Source organism: Chlamydotis macqueenii, chromosome 1 (assembly GCF_036417535.1).
Source record: "Chlamydotis macqueenii isolate bChlMac1 chromosome 1, bChlMac1.mat, whole genome shotgun sequence".
Taxonomy (NCBI): domain Eukaryota; kingdom Metazoa; phylum Chordata; class Aves; order Otidiformes; family Otididae; genus Chlamydotis; species Chlamydotis macqueenii.
The window spans coordinates 42812234-42831925 of NC_141556.1; the positions used below are offsets into that span (position 1 = coordinate 42812234).

Sequence of the window (19692 nt, forward strand, 5' to 3'; positions counted from 1 at the left end):
ACAGTGTTTAAAAAAAAAAAAAAAAAAGTTTTATGTGTTGTGCATTTGTGGGCCCTCCACTTCTCTGCTGGATTTGAAAGCTGGAATGGTGCTGCCAAGCTTGAGCAACAGTGATGTCTGGTGGGCTTTGGGAAGGAACTGGGGACAGATGGGTGTGTAAGGAGGACACCGAACTCATCAGTCGAGTACCGCTCTTAAGGTAGAGGGATTATTCAGACATTTTCTTGTCTGTCCCCTACCTTTTAAGCTGAAATAGTTTCCAAGAGGTATCAACTCTTAAAGCAAAATTCAGAGGGGTGGATACTTCACAACCTTCTTACAGAGGCTATTTAGGCTTAGACAGCAATTAGCTGACTGTTAGAAAGCTGGTCCTAATGGAACCAGCACGGCTGTGATTTAAGCCCACTGCTGGATGTTATGTCCTGAGTGAACAGGGAAGACATTTTATCTCTCTCCTCTTAAGTAGGAAATGGTGTCATCTTATTGCACCTAAGTCTTACTCTTTAAACTAAACAAGTGGCTCCTTATCAATAGCTTTCTTTTTTTTTTTTTAATTTCTCAGGGGCAGAGGGGGTGTTGTGTCTTGGAGTGAGGTTTTTGCTGTCATCTAGTAACAGTGGGTGGAATTCAACTTTCTGAATATCTGTTATTGTAGCCAGAGGAGAGAAGCATTCACTTCTAAACCTTGCACTTCTTGCTCTTAACCTAAAGTAGATACCTGAACAAAGCCAGAACAACCATCCTCTGAATTTGTTTATTCCTTTCTGACTTTGAAGAGAGCCTGGAGTGCAGATGTCAACACTGTTCATTTGATTCCTGCTCCTTACAGCCCTTCAGTCCTATTTGCAAAACTCCTAGCTCTTTTTTTTTTTTTTTAATATAGTGTTCATTAAATGAGTAATATTTTATATTGATTTTGCAATTTATATAGTATTTTTCACATAAATAGCAGAAGCAGCAAAAGCCAGGCTCTTCAACATAGGTCACTGGGCTGTAAAGAATTTAATATTAATATATAACATACCTTGAAATACAATACAAATACAGTTAGAATTGTAATGTATCATATATATATGTATCTGTTAAGACTTGTTATAAGTAAGCTTAGGTAATGGTCACTGTGTACAATTTTGTTTGTTACTAAGCTTGACCTGTTACATAATCTTCCTCAGGTTTAAAGCTGCTACTCTTAAACCATCGTTTCGCATTTTAAATAATAATGAAAAGGTCTGAATGTTTTAAACAGTTGAAATATTTCATGAAGCCTGAGTGATTGTTTCAGAAGAGTGACAGAGGTAGGTGTTGAAGTTTAATAACTCTTTTGCAACTTCCCCAAAAGGCAAATCGCTTGACCCAATGCGCAGTTTCTCTAACAAGGGAGTAATGTTTATCTAAAACATTTCATCTTGTTTGTATGTCTGGATGATCCTGGCTCCTGCTGTGTCAGATGAGTTATTTACTTACTGGGTTGTACAGCAAATGGGTGTGGGTCTCTTCACAGAGACAGATTCAAGCTAACCAGATTTTAGGATGGGAGTTACATAGGAGAGCTGAGGAGAATATTTCAGCTAATGTTTGGTTATTTTTGCATGTTCCATTTATAAACTCCAGAAAGCAAGCACAAGTTTTGCACAGCAAATAACTGATTTTTCAGAAAAATATGGATGAGATTTATGCATATGTGTGGTCCGAGACATAGAGAACATGCTGCTGTTTTTTTAGTCTCTGTGCAAAATGGATATTGGAGCAAGAATGACAGCCAGACTAGATTATAGCTCAACAGGAACAGTGCCAGAAACTCAGTAAGCTTCACGTAACTCTGTAATTTATCATACGTTTTTGCCTTTTCCAGGGAGGCTTTTTAGTTCTAACTGTGCCCTTACCCTACAGGCTATTGCCTAGGTAACATTCCCACTCAGAAATTACCACCAAAAATTACTTTGTGTCACAAGCATATACTTTGCATAATTTTATTTATATTCTCACTCAAGTAGAATGTATTTTAGATTTTATGTATATCCCTCACACTGAAGGTGGCATAGTATCATTTGCTTTAGGGGGCTGATTCTCTCCTTCATTATATCAGCTAGTGTAAATGGAAAAAAATGTGATTTTGCTCTCATACAGAGCCACTCAGGGCTTTCTAGTAGATAAAATTTATATTTCCTGCGTAAAGATGAAGGGCCTGTGCCCTTGTGCTGATAAGAGAAGGGTGGGGAGGAAGGAGCAGAGCTGCAAATGATCTGGTGGGAGTCCCTTCCTGCTGCTGGGGAGCTGGGAGGAGAGGCTATCCTGGTGCATCACCTGAGGCCTCCCCGGGGAGGCAGGACGGCTTTCCAGGCAGAGGAGGCATTTTCTGACTGGGATCGGCTCTGGTTGTGTTGCTCAGGGCCTCTCACAGCACTTGCGTGGTGGGTTCCCATAAGGGGGCCTCTGCTGGTACAGGGAGCTGGGCACTTGGCCTCTCACAGCAGTACTGGGCTGAACGGTGCCATCCTGGCACTGCCCAAGGATGCTGGAGGAGGCTGTCACCTGGGACATCGACCACACCATGCCAGACATGTGGAATTACAGCCTTCTCACATGTAATTACTCTGGAAATAGATATTTAAGTACAGGTTTGCTATACATAATGTAACGCTGAATACTAGCAATTAGCATAACAGCTTTCTATTTGTGTTATCTGGGGATACAGAATTGTATAGGTGACTGATTTTTTTTTTTTTGAGGTACAAAATATTCCTTTTAACAATCTCAAGTCTGTCTTGACTCAGTGAAACGGGTTATTTTAATTTATAATTCACTGCAATTATCAGTGGCAGCAATTATATAGGTAACAATGTAACTTTACTCCATTAAATTCAAAATGCTTGTGGATTCAAGTTGTACAGTGAACTTTCATTCCGATTTAACTTGACATTTCAGACACTACAATATTCAATATCTTGCTTTCTACTTATGTATATTTAATATATATAACTGACAATCTGCTATCAAATAAATTGAATTAGGAAAAGGCTACATAGTGTTCAAATAATTTTGCATAATGACTAGGTTAAAAACTGCAGAAAATAAAGTGGAAATGCTTAAATTCTCATTTAAATCTGTCTGATCTTTGTTTTACTCATTGTTTTGCACACTAATACAAATAGAGCCATTAATAGATAATTTCTTGGGCAATTTTCACACTGGCAACATGGTTATCTTTTATTCCAGAGGTACTTCACTGTAAAACATACTCTATAAAAAGCTTCTTTGTAAACAAAACCAGAAGTATTCTTTTTAAGCCCAGTTGAAGTACTAAGTGAAAAAATTAGAAGGTATCCAGGTATATAGTATCTGTGTGGGAAAAAATGCTATTTACATGAATACTGTTCTCATCCTCTTCATTAGTTTTTTAAAATGGAGGATCATATGTCTGCTTTCAGAACTGAATAACTGTATGAATGTTTCATTTCTAAAGTGGCAGAGGTTTGGACCAAGTGTCATGATTTAACCACAGGCAGCAACTCAGGCCCACACAGATACTCACTTACTCCCCACCCTCTGGTGGGATGGGGGAGAGAATTGAAAGAGTAAAAGTGAGAAAACTCGTGGGTTGAGATAAAGACAATTTAATAGGTAAAGCAAAAGTTGCACAGACAAACAAAGCAAAATAAGGAATTCATTCACCACTTCCCATCAGCAGGCAGGTGTTCAGCCATCTCCAGGAAAGCAGGGCTTCATCACACATAACAGTTACTTAGGAAGACAAACGCCATCACTCCAACGGTCCTCCCCTTCTTCTTCCCCAGCTTTATATGCTGAGCATGACATCATATGGTGTGGAATATCCTTTTGGTCAGTTGGGGTCAGCTGTCCCAGCTGTGTGCCCTCCCAACTTCTTGTGCACCCCCAGCCTGCTCGCTGGTGGGGTGGGGTGAGAGGCAGAAAAGGCCTTGATGCTGTGTAAGCCCTGTGTAAGCCCAGCAACAGCTGAAACATCCCTGTGTTATCAACGCTGTTTTCAGCAGAAATCCAAAACATAGCCACATACTGTGCTACTATGAAGAAAAGTAACTATCCCAGCCGAGGCCAGCACACCAAGAGACCTCAAATAATCCATGTGGCTGTATACTTTTGGTCTCATGGAGCTCTGCCGACACAAGGGGTCTTCACTGGAGGAAAGCACGAAAAGGCAGGTTTCTTTCTTCCGAGGGAATAAGCTATTTTATTTGAAAAACCCTGGGAACACTTCTTAAAATATTGAAGTTTCCCTTGAAGTCACTGACTGTGTGCTCAGGATCTTGTGTTTTACTCTGCTCAGCTGGTGGTACTTTAAAGAAGCAGCACACCAACAACTTCCGTTTAGAACCTACAGGTAGACCCATGTATGTTTGAGCACTTTCATTTAAACTTGATTCTCCCCTCACCCTCTCTTTTTTAATAAATAAAATTTAGAATGCTGAGGAAATCAGATTTAATAGATACTGCTTATTTAAAAACTGATCAAGTATTACACGGTGTAATGAGGTGGAGTATCAGCCTAGATGTTCCATTTTGGTTTTGAATTATCCTGTTTTTGTGTCCATTGCTTAATATACCCTGTACCTTTGACTTGTGGTTTAGAAAATGCTGGTTTTGTGTACCTTGGTGGATATATCTACCTCGGGTATTACATGTAATGTTCTTAATTACATTCCATTATCAAATGTTTTGGTACTTATGGTAGCATGAAAATTGCCAAATAGTAAAGTAACCTCTGATAGAAAATATGTAGACTGTTGTAAGAAATAAGTATGTTGTATTTTTTAAAACAACCTCTATGTCTTTAGAGTATACTCTTATTAAAGTCACATCTTTGAAAATGTTTTGGGTTTTCATGAGTTAACACCTATATTAAACAAAATGCTGATAGGGCTTCACTTAATCATGCCTTAGGGTGAGAATTATCCCAGAGGAGCAGCATTTAGTTTGGGATGCAGAGCATCTTAGTGGATGTTAGCAGCCACTTCTGGGTAGCGCCTCAAGCAGTGCTTGCCCAGGGAGCTGCACGTTTGCGACAGCAAGGGAACAGCTGCTCTCTTTGTGTTCTTTTGCAGCTCCCTTAACAAATGGCTGATTAGAAATTGAGCAAAAACCAGTATTCAGCACAAAACAGGAAGGTGTCTTGCACTTCTGAAGTGTGCATGTGACATGGTGAGAGGAAAAGGAGATGCAATAGGAAGAAACATTGTCTTCCTAAAGAGGTTTGGCTTTTCAGCGTCATGGAAAATCAGTCGTTGCTTGTATCATGGAAAGTCAGGCACTGTAACCCATCAGCAGCTTCTTAAAAAAAAAAAAAATCAAATCAAGATCTGTAATTGCATGACTGAGACTGTTTTAGGGCCCACTGCTGTTAATTGCTATAATTGATATAAACGTTCTTTAAAAATGTTTAATTCCTTCTGTTATGTGAAAGATACTCTTTGAGATGAGCACCAGTAGTTCAAGTTGGAGGTTTCTTGTGAGTTCTGGTGTAAACAATACAAATCAAATTAATTACTAGAGAGCTAATCTTCATGTTGTGGGTTGTTTCCAAGCCTTGCCCTAGGTACTCATGGGTTCCAGCTAAATTTCAGGGAAGCCGTGGGGGTAGATACTTGCAGTTGCCAGTGAACGGCAACCAGTTTGCATTTACAGGCAATAGGAGAGGATGGGGTCAATGAAACACCTGCTTTTGGCATTGGGCTCTTCCCTATTAATCCACCCCAGCAACTGATATGCCTTTTGGAAGAGAAATAGCAGGAGATACAGCCTGGTTGAACAGAGATGTGAACAAAAGCACCCTTGCTTATAAATACCAGGGACTGCTATCTTACATTATCTGTTAGCCTCATGCCATCACCTTTTCCTGTCAATCTCCTGTGGAAATGGCAACAAAACTTGCCTTTATCATGGAGATGCTATGATGACTGCATTAAAAAGACAATTTAGATTTGTTTAGAAATCTTCGGTGACCCTCAGGCCACAGACCTGCAATTAGTTGTAGAGATTTTTCTTTTGAAAACTGTTTTAATTATTGGCACTTGTGCTGTCATGCATAAGCAATGGGGGCCCATTTGTGTTTCAGCTGGAGCTGCCTCTTGATGGGCAAGTAAACGGCACTGTTTTATTATGGAATAAATTGTTGGCACCCGATGCTAATTCAGAATTAGCATTATTTAAAAGTCCCTGTTGCTGTAATCCTGACAGTGACTACATAGGCTACTTTTGCAGCATGAAAGCTGTTGTAGAAAGTAGGGCAAGTGTAGAGAATGGTTTTGCAGCCCCTCTCTCCTGCCATTCCCTTCTGCGTAGAAGTCCTTCCTCCAAAGCCAAACCTCAGCGTGAACACAGTCCAGGCTGTTTACAATGAGGGAACACCTCAATTCAACCAGCTGTCAGGGAGCAGGTATTAATCATGCCAATATTCAGCAAGCCATGTCCGAGAGCTTTCTTGTTCCTTTGAGCTTAATATGGATAAAGGCAGTAGAGAAAGAGAAATTGGAAAAGGTGGCTTCACTGATAAGAAAGCCTACCATAAACTTTGAATTAGTGACAGTGTATACCAGATTTGCCTCTGGAGTGTTTCATTAGTATTGTGTACTGCCTCTACCGCGTGTTCGCTTTCTGCTGACATGTCACCTGAGATAACAACATAATCTATTTAACGGGCCCAGGAAAGAAACAAATTAGTTTCCCACCATCCTAAGAAAAATGTGAATACTCAACACATTTGCAGTGTTTTCACACTCACTGGAATTTGTTCTACATTTGTGATTTACACATCTTTCTTAGTAAACAACAAAAAAAATTATATTTTGGTTTTTTTGCCCCCGAATCCTGTGACAGATTGGATCAGCGAGATAAATCTCGTTCAGGAGGTGAAGCAATGTACAGCAACATTATGCAAGCAGCTGCTCTCTTTGTATAGTTTGCTATGTAGGCTGCTTTTGCAGAGCTCAGCAAGGACAAAACCAATTAGCTGATTAGAAAGTGCCAGAAATAAGAGAGAACACTTAAGTGACAACAGAATTAAATGCTGTTCTCCAGTCGTTTTGCTCAGCAATACCGATTTAAGGGTATCTGGGGAAATCACTGAGCAGCATATTGTGATTGTATTTATCCAATACCTTTTTTAACCTTATTTAAGAGACCTTGATGAAACTACAATACTAAACAAGTACAAATTTTGCAGATGAAATGGCAAATTTTAATAAATAGAATAGCTGAGCATTGGTCAAAGTCAGTGCTCAAGAGCTACATAAAAGAAGGCAAGCTCTAAAACTGAACATTTTAATAGTTTTAGAGTAACATGAGATAGTTATTTTTTCAAGTAATATCTAACTTAAATGTAAATTTGGGGTTCAGTTATCAAAGTGATTTTTTTTTTAATCATTCTGTATTTCTAGGGATCTAGGATCAAAGTCATCTATTGCAGTTCCAGGCCAGCTTATTCAAGATGGCTAGTGATGAGATGTGAATTACCTTGAAGGTAGTGTTCAGAGCAAATACTAAAAAAAAATGAATGAAGAGAAAGTAGATTCTGGAGGGCTCCATGTTTTAAATATACAGTCTGCACTTTTCAGCTCTCAAATGAGCTCCAGAAAACTGTAGTTTATCAGATTCTGTCTAGACTGGTGCAGAAAAGCCCAAGAGTGGGAGAGAAATTGGGCACGGTGGTAGGTTTTTCACTCAGATGGTGCAAAAGCGCAGCAACATATCCCATGACACCACTTAAGTCAGTGGGCACGGAGCAGACTGTATCTTCAGTAGGAGAAATGAAGCCAATTCAGTGTAAAGAGAGGCATTTATAGCTCCCCCTGCGCAGGTAGCACGGTGACCGTGGTGTAGCTGTTAATATGTGTCCTTGAACCCTGCTAGAGCAGAATGTCTTTCATTAAACTCTGCACACGCATCCCAGACCTACATGAAGCTCTCTAGGATGGATGCATCTTTAAGCCAAGTCCAAATGATTTTTGCAAGTTTTGTGGTAAAAGAGGGCGAACATTTTATTCAGAGCAGGTTGAGCTGAAGGCACCGAGCTGTATTCTTTTATCCCTTAACATGTATAAACCCTGTGTAACTCCACTGCAATCGGGAGGTATTCGGATATAACTGACATACTAGTAACAGAGGCACAAGTTTGAGTACCTGTTTGTTGCAGTGCAGTATTGGAAACAGAGTGTACTTGCGTATAGTCAACCAGATAGATGTTTTCTGAATGAAATCCTTTGTACGTAGTTGTTCATTCTTTTGTATTTGTGTCAAATAGTGGATCTCTGATGTTGCTATTGTTATTTCCTCACTTACATTATGATAGGGTCAAAACAAGCTTTAACTATCACTGCTGGCAATGGTATATTTTCTCATCATCTATTTGGTTTTGATGTAGTTGGTTTATTATGGATTTATTTAAAATAAAGTTTAAATAGCTTAAAAGAAGCAACTGTTGCAATAGGCAGTTGAATCTCAGGGATGAGCTTGTGCTGAGAAGTATGCAATTAACTTAAAAGAATGATGTCTCATGATAGTGTATGAACTTACAGACTAACTTTGGGAGCAGTTTACAACCCTTTCCGTCAGGTGCCTGGAGCTGTGAGCAGCACGAGCTGGTAAATGCTCCAGCAATATGGCAGTGCAAAACATACAGGGTGGGAAAGTGTACTGTTCTGTAACGACCCAGCTGCTGAGCTGGGGACAGTTAGCCAAGATGCTGTTCAGTCAACAGCAGTATTAGTAACTTAGCTCTGGAAATTCCTTATCGAGCATCTCCTGCTATGGCTTTCCCAGCCAGTTCTTGGCTCTTCATTTGGTCCGGTAAAGAGTCTTGACCTTATCATAAAAGAAAAGACTGCCAAGGCCTTGCTGACACTTACTTCTCCTTGCTCCTCAGTCATTTCTGTTCAGACAAATGAAAAGGTTACTGCTCTTTAAATATCCCTTCACAAGGGTCTGTGATAATTGAACTGTCTAAATTCATGTATCTGGTTACATTAGACTCTTTCTTTTCAAAAAATAAATACTTGACTTTTGTCAGTTCTTGCCTTCTTAGGAATAAATCGCATGTGTGTGCGTGTTCTGGAAAGTGGCTGTTAATGAAAGAGCGGCACTGATAGGCAGTGGTGTTACGAAAGCTCTTTTATCCCTCTGTTCATTCAGACTGCATCAACTAACAGCATCTTTTTATGCCATGTCTGAATAGTTATGTAAAAAACAAAGCAAAATTATTATTACTACAAAATTATTATATCTTTAAACAAGTAGGAATGGGTATGTATTAAGAAGAGGATAAGTTACAGATTTATGATCTGAGAAATGGAATTCTTCATGGTCTTTTTCCTATGTATTTTGCTTTATTTAAAGCAGAGTTGATATTCAAGTATATGAAAATGTCACTTAACAGATCAGTAATAAAATGTAGCTGAAGTGGAAAGATCACAAATGTCTCAAGGGCATGCAATAGTGAGTTCCTGAAAAAGTTAAATAGATTGTTTTAATTAGCACATTTAGTCTATGGAAAAACAGTGTATGATTCTGTAAACAGATATAGCTACTCTTGAAAAATGCTAGTTGCTGTTTAAGGAATTTGGAAACATAAGATGAGTAGGGATCTCCTCAGGTGCCAACTCCAGCTCCTTATTTTTTCAGGTAGCACTTTATACTGATCCACCTTGTGAGCCTGTAAAGCATGACGCAGCTACTTGTTAGTCTGGGGAGGGGATGGGAGCTGCATCCATTTCTTCTGTTCCCAGGCTGTTCCAGATTGTCATTGTTCTAATGTTTAGACCTTTTTTTAATTTGTTAATTTACAGCCTAACTTTATTCATGACCATCTTATATCTGTTCTTTCCTGTGCCAGCTGTGGCCCCTAGGCTGAATAGTTTTACTTTTCTCCTTCACTGTTCAGTTCCCTGGCATACTTTCTCTCAGCTTCCATCTCACCAGACCAGATATGCTTACACACTTTTAGTATCTTTTTGTCAGAGAGACTTTCCATTTCTCTGATCATGTTGGCATCTCTTTTCTGCACCTCTTCCAATTTAAGCTTATCATTCTTTAACATGAGTGAACAGGATTCTGTGGCGCATTAGAGATGTTGATGATTAGATTTCCCCCATATCTTGTACAATAGCATCTGTATTTTCTTTTCCTAAAAAATCTTGTTTCATGCAGCTTAGAGTTCCATTGTCCATATAACACTAACAACTCATACTTAAGTCCTATGACTGCTCCTTTTTCACCTCAATCATTTTTAACTTATGGATTTCTGGCTTATGGAAGGAATGTTGTCATTAGTCCTTTGGAGGATAGCTGTGCCATATGTGTGATAGATTTTTATATAATATTCATGTTCTCAGGGTCATCAAGTTCTTTGCGTAAGGGTGTCCTAATGCTTCTCAGTATTTATTATCTCCCCAAAAATGAATTATCATAAGATTTCACCAGTATAGCACTGATACTTTGGCCAAGGTAATTATGAAAATAACAAGATTTCTCCCAAGACTAATCATTGAGGAACTCTTTTAATAGCTTCCCTCTAGCCTCAAACTTTTTAACACTAAGCACTTTCGTTAGTTTCTTATTGACCTAATATTTCTGATATTAATCCTAGTTTCTTTTAGACTGAGTCATGATTTCCCATGTGGCGCCGTATTTAAGTGCTTTTCTGAACTTCAGATATGGGAGGTCTCTCACATTACCAATGTTTTATAAACCCCAGAACCTTGAAGGAAGCTATTGAAACGATGTGGTGTGATTGACCTTCTCATCCTCCCTTGACCTGCCTGTCTTTAAATATACTTTCTCTGAAAATGTCCTCTAAAAACATACACATTATTGATTAGTTTATTGAAATCGGGCTTATTGGCCATCTGTTGCTCAGATTGCTTTCTCCTCTCCTACTCTGCTGCTCTATGCTGTTCTACTTTCTCCTGTGTCTATAGGACAAGGTGGGATCTTGTTACCTGAAATATCATGTTGCTGTTCTTTCAGAATTTGGGCTGGAGGCTGTCCTGTAACCCTCAATTTAATCTTCTTGAGCTTTTCTTCTGAGCTATGTAATTAACATAACAGTAATGTCTAATTTTCACTCCTGTTATCCATTTTATCTTCGTCCCTGCATTCAATATTTTCAGCATAATCCTAAATTCAGCACTGTTCTTACTTCATTGTGATCCCTTTCTCATTTTTCTTGTTTATCTTTTATTCATATAGGTGAAAAATCTGTCGTGGCACTGCTTTTGCCAGGAGGAGCTGTGCTTCAGTACCAATCACTTCTGAAGCAGCTCGAACTCCTTCGTATGCTGCCAGTATCTCTTTTTTACATCTTATTCACTTCTCATCTCCTTTCCACTTCTTGCAGCTGGGCCGGACCAAGTCGGGCCCAATCGGCTGCCTGGCGAGAGGCCAGAGGGTGAGGCCTGCAAGGCCCATGAGGCCTGCGCCTCCCCCTCTGCGCCTCTGCCCCGCTCAGCTCCTTCACATCTTCTCTCCTCTCTTTTTTTTTCTGTTTTCCCATTCTTAAATACGTTATCGCAGAGGCGTTATCACGAGACATTCTGCTACCAATCAGCTCGGCCTTGGCCAGCAGCAGGTCCGCCCTAGGCCTGGCCAAGTCCCCTGAACAAAGGGGAGCGACTTCTAGCAGTTTCCTACAGAAGCTACCACCTTAGGCCCCCCCCTACTAAACAAAACCACGACAAAATCTTTTACTATTCTTTTGTACTTAAAAGACTTTTTATCTTCATCTGCTTCAGCTATAATGGAAACAAGATTAGTGTATTTATTCATTGCTAATTCCACCTGCATGTATATGTGTGTGTGTGTATGCAAAGAACAAATATTTTTGAGTAATAAAATATACTTAAATCAGACAGCAGGAGCCTCTGAATTTTTCTCCTTACATCCATACACAAACTTTGAAGCAACTTTTTACTTATAATACACTGCGTATACACATAGGGTTAGGCAGATATTCAAAGGAGCAGCATAATGTTTTTCCTGAGGTCTTAACCTAACCTGTGCAAATAAAATGAAAGAATAGGTGTAAAACTTTGTATGATGGTCTGTGTTGAAAGATGGCATAGGCTTCTCTTTTGTTGGTTAGTTAGTGTTCACGTTAAGGGGGGTTTAGATAGACTGAAAGGAGAAAATGGAAAATGCAGTCGGACGGTAGTTGGGAGACTGTTCCCCAAAGACAGTTGAATGTGTGAGATCAATAAGGAAGAAACAAGCACTCCAGAATGAAATTTTATTAGTTAGAGAGCAGAAACTTATGCAGGAAGAGAAGAGAGGAAAAGAAAAAAAGCTCTGAGCAAGGCATGGACAGTGAAGAAGAAGTGAGAGCCGGGCAGGTCACGGGGTTTAGGTGTTTCAGTGGAGCAGAACCGAGTTCTCGGCTATGAGAAGAGTGACAGCTGAGATTTCCCACTTACAGCAAGGTGAAAAGGCAAGGTGAAAAAAGGAAGAGGAAAAAGGTTTTGAGCCTGGAGGAGAAAGATGTGTGCTCACTGGAGGCTAACACAGCTAGAAGACTATAAATAGAAGACTAATACTAAGTAATACAGTGTACTAATACATGGAAATAATTTATTCATCTGAAAGCAGAAAGTGGCAGTGTATGATTCTGGCTATTTTTGGGTTAAGTGAAAAAGTTTGAAAGGAAAAAAAAATTTGAAAGGTCAAAGTTTAATCTGTATGTAGTTTTTTCATTTGTTTACCCACCAAAAACATTAGGGAAACTTCTGCTAACTTTCTTGACCTCCTTTGTCTGCAAGATATGATTTTTAGTGGCGATCTTTTCTGCTTTTTGGAAGAAGTACAGTATTTTTCAAGCTCATGAATAATTCAGATACTCCATAATGTGTTGCGTTACTTGCCAGATGCTGGGTCACTAGTGTAATTCAGTTTGCTGTTTCAAAAAAAAAAATAGTTTAGTTGCTGGTAGAGTTCTGTACTAAGAAAAATTCTGGCTCCTTTTGCATGGATTTTGGTAATAGATGCTGTAATCATACAGTGTTAGAACTCTTCAGTATATTAATTTAATAATACAGAGCAAAGCCCAGAACTGCATATCTCAAGAGATCATAGGGTTTCTTTTGAGGTTTCCTTTCTATTTCTTTTTTTTTTTTTCTTTTAGCTATGTATGGCTTATTTTCTTTTAATTATTTAATGGTATGTAAAGCAATATGGTCTTGATTTAATTGCAGCCTGGTGCCTGAACTAAGATATTGGTGATACCAGTAACAATCCCCAGATACAGAAGTCTAGGGAATAATGTTTGATTACATCTGCATGACCAAGAAAGGGATCATGAAAGTGTCATGGATCATTTGGGTTGCTGAGGGCTGCATCACCGCTCATTTGGGTGAGTGTGTGTGTGCATGCATTTACCAAATTTCTGTTGAATAACAGGGCAAGATGTGGGCATATATTTTAGAACAGAGAAGGGCAAGCTTTCACAAAGCTCTGCAGGCTCCTTGTTGTGGCTGGGAATGTGGTGTAACTTAGAGCAGTCCTTAACTTGCTTAGGACTGCGTACCGTAACCAATCCATCACTGTGCCTCTTTATCCCGTTTGAAGTACCAGCTCATTCCTCCAAGCAAAAATGAAGGAGCTGTAATAGACATATTGCTACTAGGCAGTTACTGAGGTGAGACACTTCTGTGTCTTCTTGAGTAGTAGAAAACAGTTCAGTAAATTTTAATGAAACCGAGAGTCTAATCTTACAGACAGTAGCAAGCATCCTTCATTTTGGGAAATAAGTGGATGACAACTTTAAAACAGAAGCTGAACTCTTGTGCTTGTTAGTGCATCTGATGAAGCTCCCATCAGCTTCTGCTATGGGACTACTGCAACACCTGGTGAAGAATTGTAGATCCCTCATGTGGGGTGTTCAGCGTATGCAATGACAAAGAGCAATGGCTTATGATTCCAGTTTAAGACATGAGACAGCAGATTAATATAAGAGTGAAAGGGGGTACAAGTCCCAGAAAATAGATTTTAAAGAATGCGTAACTATTATGTCAGTTTTGATCATAGCCAGAGTTAAACAGCTCATTTCTGTAGCCTTTGTGCTTAATAGGGTTTAGCCAGGTTAGTAGTACTAGTGACTGCTTTAATAAGTACTATTCTTTGCAGACACTATGGGCTGAGGCTCTAAAATTAGAGTAATGAGCCACTGTTTGGATTTTTGCAATTTTAGTGGCCTCTGCACTATTGAGAGGACTCAGGAAATGTGACTCTATTCCTTGTAAACTTTGGTTTTATTCTCAGCTCACTCTTCCTCAGGAAGTTTCATGTGTAACAAAAAATAACCAATGAAGGCTATGAAATATGGTGCCACAGCCTCTGTTATTAGAGAGCTTTTATTTTTATGTATTTGTCGTAGTTCAGCCCCGATCGGGACCAGACTACGCAGTCTCTCTCTCGCTCCCCCCACCCTCCGAGAGAACAGGGGGAGATGATATAAGAAAAACGGCTCAGGGTTTGAGATAAGGACGGGGAGAAATCCTTAAAGTTACCGTCACGGGCAAAACAGACTCGACTTGGGGAAAACTATTCATTTATTTCTAAAATTAGCAGGAGAATGAGACAGGGAACAAGATAACCTCCCCCCACCCCTCCCTCTTCCCGAGCTTAACATTATCTCTACCACCTTCCCCTCCCGAGCAGCACGGGGGGGGAAAAGGGAATGGGGGTCGCGGTCAGTTCATCACGCGTTGTTTTACGCCGCTGTATCATCGTCGGGGGAAGAACTCCTCGCATTCCTCCTCTGCTCCAACGTGGGGTCCCTCCCACGGGCCACAGTCCTTCGTGAAACTGCTCCGGCGTGGGTCATCTCTTCCACGGGGTGCAGTCCCTCTAGAACAGCTGTCCCAGCAGGCCCTCCACGGGCCACAGCCTCCTTCAGGCCTCCACCTGCTCCGGCGTGGGGTCCTCCACGGGCTGCAGGTGGATCTCTGCCCCTCCGTGGACCTCCGTGGGCTGCAGGGGGACAACCCGCTCCACCATGGTCTTCACCACGAGTTGCAGAGGAATCTTGGCCAGAAGCCGTATTACTCCTCCCCCTCCTTCTTCACTGACCTTGGCGTCTGCAGCTGTTCCTCACAACAGGCTGGCAGACGCCTCTCAGGATCCTTTTTACATCTCATTCACTTCTCATCTCCTCTCCACTTCTTGCAGCCAGGCCGGGCCGAGTTGGGCCCAGTCGGCTGCCCGGCAGGAGGCCAGAGGGTGAGGCCTGCAAGGCCCATGAGGCTCGCGCCTCCCCCTCTCTGCCCCCTGCTCAGCTGCTTCACATCTTCTCCTCCTCTTTTTCCTGTTTTCCCCTACTTAAATACGTTATCGCAGAGGCGTTATCACGGGACATTCTGCTACCAATCAGCTCGGCCTTGGCCAGCAGCAGGTCCGCCCTAGGCCCGGCCGAGTCCCCTGAACAAAGGGGAGCGACTTCTAGCAGTTTCCTACAGAAGCTACCACCTTAGGCCCCCCCTCACTAACAAAACCAGAACAGTATTATATATCACATATGCTGTATCATATATGATATATATTATGTATTATAACATTATATTCAATAGGAGAATGTATTCCCTGTCAGTGATTTTTTGCTCTCATGATTTTAAGTATTTAAGAATCCTTCTCAGGGTTAGTTAAGCTATATGGGGGAAAAAAACCTCGCACAACAAATAAGTTCCCGGAGGAACAGTAACAGCAGGTAAGGAATTCTGTTATGGTAATAGGCAGATTTATAGTTATATGGGTCTATATGGGACTCTTACACAAATCTATTCTCTCATAAATCAAGGGAGTTATTAGATTAGAAAGGGATGAAGATGCTTAGCTGACTACATTTTCTACTATATCAGTAGTTAAATCAGTGCTAAGGAATTATATAGATGTTTAAGTGATTTAAAGGAATAGGATAAAAGTACTCCTTTATCTCAATGGCACGCCAGTTTAATGAGTAAAATTGAGAATGGTTGTAAAGAAGCAGTATCTAATGAAATGAATTATCTTTGCACAGCTTTAACAGTGTAATTAAAACATAAGTGCTATTTATAAAAAAAAAAACTTGTTAAAAACAATTACAATAGCTTGTTTTATTGTATTCTTTCATTGAACAGCAATATTGGTATTAAATTTTCTTATTTTCAAGTAAAAAATGCTATTGAATTTTCTTACACGATCATTTTGCTCTTTTCCTCCTCCCATCTATATATTTCACCTTTCAATTAAGAGCTTTTTTTTTTTTTCCCAGAAATAATTGGGTCATTTTTAGTTCCTGTCAGCAATTTGTTAGTCAGAGTAAAGCTTACTCTAGTTTCAGTCATGGCTCTAGGAAAGCTTCCAGTATTACCTGCTGCAAAAAGCTTTACATGGCAGCATGCTGCCCTCTTCTCCAGCACAGCTCGTTGGACACCCGTGTCCTCTGCCCCTACATGAAGGTGGCACATCCTGCCCTGAGATCTTTGATTCTTATAATATTAGTTTTGTTCTGAGCATGGGTTTCAAAGAATACACAAACGCATGTAGAAATAGTGATGGATATAGATATATCCAAGAGAGCAGTGGGATCTTAAGTTTTTAATTCTTATTTTCATGAGTTGAATGGTGTATGTTAGGATAGCCGTAGCAGAAGGGTTCGATGTTTTCGAACGGATACATTTAAAAATAAGCTCTACACAAACATGACATTGTGACTAGTTAATATGTCCCTGCTAGGCTGTTTTGTTTGTTTATTTTTCTACTGCCTTGGTAATTATTGTGGTGAGATGATCTCTTTATTTACTGGCATTCTGTAGGATCACGCCAGTAATTTACCTGAAATGACTGTCTACAGTCTTACAGGGTCTCACTGCTGAGGTTGTTTGAATGCTGATGTAGGTCATAATTAATCAATAGCAATTGTGCAAAATATAAAGCATTTATATGCTGTTCATAACTGACACCTAAATTCTCCACAGGAGACAGCCTGAAATAGTAGCAGGCTTGGCCTTGCTTCTCTTTGTTCCAGGCTCATCCCATTTGACGTGCTAGTACGCATGCCTTAAAATAGGCTTGGAGGTGAGTTGTTCGGATGTGACGTTTGAATGGAATATAGTTTTGCATGCTGTTGTAGTATATAAAGAATATAATACCAAAAACCAATTCTAAGTAACATGCAGCAAAAATTGAAATATTATTCTTTTCTGCTAATCTTCCAAAACCAGAATTTTAATGTATCAATGAATAGTATTTCTTGAAATACCATTCTGAGGAGTAAATTAAGAAAAAGCTGCATATGCTTATTGGAAGACTCATGTTTTGCTTCCTTTCCAGGTATAAAGGAGTCGTCTTCTTAAGCTTCTCCCAATGCTAAGAACGAGTGCATTTTTTTCACAGGTGTTCTTTATGTTTTGTCTTTACACCTTCATTCAGATAGCAGTTTATGGCTTGCATTCTCTCTTCTAAAATTCTTACTGATTTGTTTCTGCAGGACAGGGATTATAGTAGATTTTCCAACAGAAGTGGGACTTCTTTTACCATACTTGTCCCACACTTGTATGTGCCAGTTTCTGAAAGTAACCGAGTACTGTGTCCTGACTCTTCAATGCCAATATGTCCGTGGCATGTTTAAACTCTTTGGTTTTTTGCTACAATGTTTTTCTGTCTTTTAACTGCACATTTGCACAGTTCCCAGCGCACTGAGATTCTGGTTTCAACTGAACCTCAGGATTCAGCTGAGAAAGGAATGGGTATGAATTACCTGGGGAAAATGTGACAGAGAAGGATCTGGGATCCCATAAATATGCATGAGATGAAGTAACCAATTCCCTCCTCCCTGTCCTCCTCTTCCTAAAAATCAACCCACCAGCAATTAGAGGAGCCGTTAAAAAAATGTTATTTTAGGTCCTTAGTTCCTTAAAAGAACATGTGAAACCAAGTGGTTAGCAAGTTCATTACTGCTGTTTTATGTCAGCAATGACATAAATCTACGATACTGCCACTACAAAAAATAATCTTCTGTATGGTTCGTTTGTAATTCTTAATTAAGATTGAGCCAAAAACTGAAATTACATGAAGATGAGGGCAAAACTTGGTATACTGTAAACATTATATAGTAATATATTGTATAAAGGTAGTGTCCTAAAACTCTATATATGCCAGAAAGAGTAACCTTCCAATTACAGAACCTGACGATGAAGCTGATTCCGTTACCTAAGATGTTATTTTGGCCAAAATATAGAGCTAGTAGATTTTTTAATACCTTGATTTTAAGGTTTGCTGTATTGCTCTGAATGTTAAATTTTGATGATTACCTTTTGGAAAAAGAGATTTCTGATTGACGTTATTTAGGATATTGTTTAGAGGTATTTGGAGGTGACCAAAACTAAAGGGAAACATGGAGTAGGTTTTACTGAAGTGACTAAGCATAACAGGTGCCTGAGTCCCATGAAAGTCCATGGAAATAGGGTGCTTACTCATTTAGATGCTCTTATAAACTCCATTAGGTGCTGTTGTGCATCTTTAGGCTTCTAAATACCTCATCCACTGGTCTAAACAAAGAAGTGCATAGGTTGGCAACATTTACAATGATAGAAGTCGGGTATGCTTTGACTCAGATCAATGGTCTCTGTGCTTTTATGCCCGAGTCTGAAAATATTCTGGCTGTAATCTGCTTGGTTGCCAGCTGACCAAAAAAAAAAAAAAATCAACTGAGAAATCACATTTGAAGAGGACTAATAAACGTATTTTGAAGATAGGGAGACAAAAAGTAAAATTACTTCCATATGACACAAAGCTATTAGAGGTCTGATGAATCTGAATTAGTTTCATCTATAACAATGGCTGATATTAAATCCTTGGCCAAAAAATAGATAATTGGAATCATACAATGCAAAGCTCTTCAGTTTGGCACCAATTTTATAATACAATAAAACTTATCATTTGTAAGCTTGTCTGGTTTTCAGAAAAAGGCTGAGAACAATTTGATCTGTCCTGATACATCAGACAATACGGTGCAGGTGGTTTAAAAACAAAACAGTTAATCAAGCAAAATTTTACTTAAACTACCTGATGGTTCATCATCCAGTCTGTGCACACTGTCAATTGTGCCTTTTGGAGCAGTTATTTATGGGGTATTTAAATAGCCCGGACAGCATGTGCAACTGCTGAAAATGCTATTGTATTATGAATTACTTCTTCAATTTGTTTCAGTTCAATATAGACTGACAACATTGCAGTGAGTCAACCTTCTGTTTTCTTGAATGCAATGCAATATACCATTTATACTGGAAATCAAGTTTTCCTTCAAGTATTGTTTGGGCCGTATTATAATATTCCTGAAGTAAACTTTGAAATGGTAGGAAAATCAGAATTATTTATTTAATCATCTTTCCACTTCTTTTTACATACGTATTATCACAAACTTTAGAAGTTGTGTTTGTATTAATAAGGGCCACTATTAAGCTCTTACCTGGAGGACTCCCATTCAAGCACAAAATTGCTTGGAAACACCAATAGAGAATATGGCAGAGTAGTTCCTTAGTGGACTAGGTGCTAGTTGGATTTTTTAGAGAAATTGAAGAAATGTATAGAGTAGAGTGAAGCTGAGAAATGTCGAATACACCAAGAATGAGATTGTCAAGAACTGGACAAGCTTTGACAGGCTGTAAATGAAGGAGAAGAAATCGGAGAAAGTAGAAG

The 19692-nt window shown here is 39.5% G+C and overlaps 1 protein-coding gene across 3 annotated transcripts in view; it reads left to right on the top strand.

Moving 5' to 3' along the window:
- The window catches only part of SYT1 (synaptotagmin 1), a 361419-nt gene that overhangs the window by 55714 nt on the left and 286013 nt on the right, over nt 1-19692 (top strand). Inside the window, exon 1 of one of the 3 annotated variants that reach the window (XM_086749742.1) lies at nt 17052-17070. The exons of the other annotated variants lie outside the window; for them this stretch is intronic. The gene's annotated coding sequence lies outside the window, so the exon portion shown is untranslated. Of the gene's footprint in view, nt 1-17051; nt 17071-19692 lie in introns of those variants that run through there. 3 annotated transcript variants of the gene reach the window in all.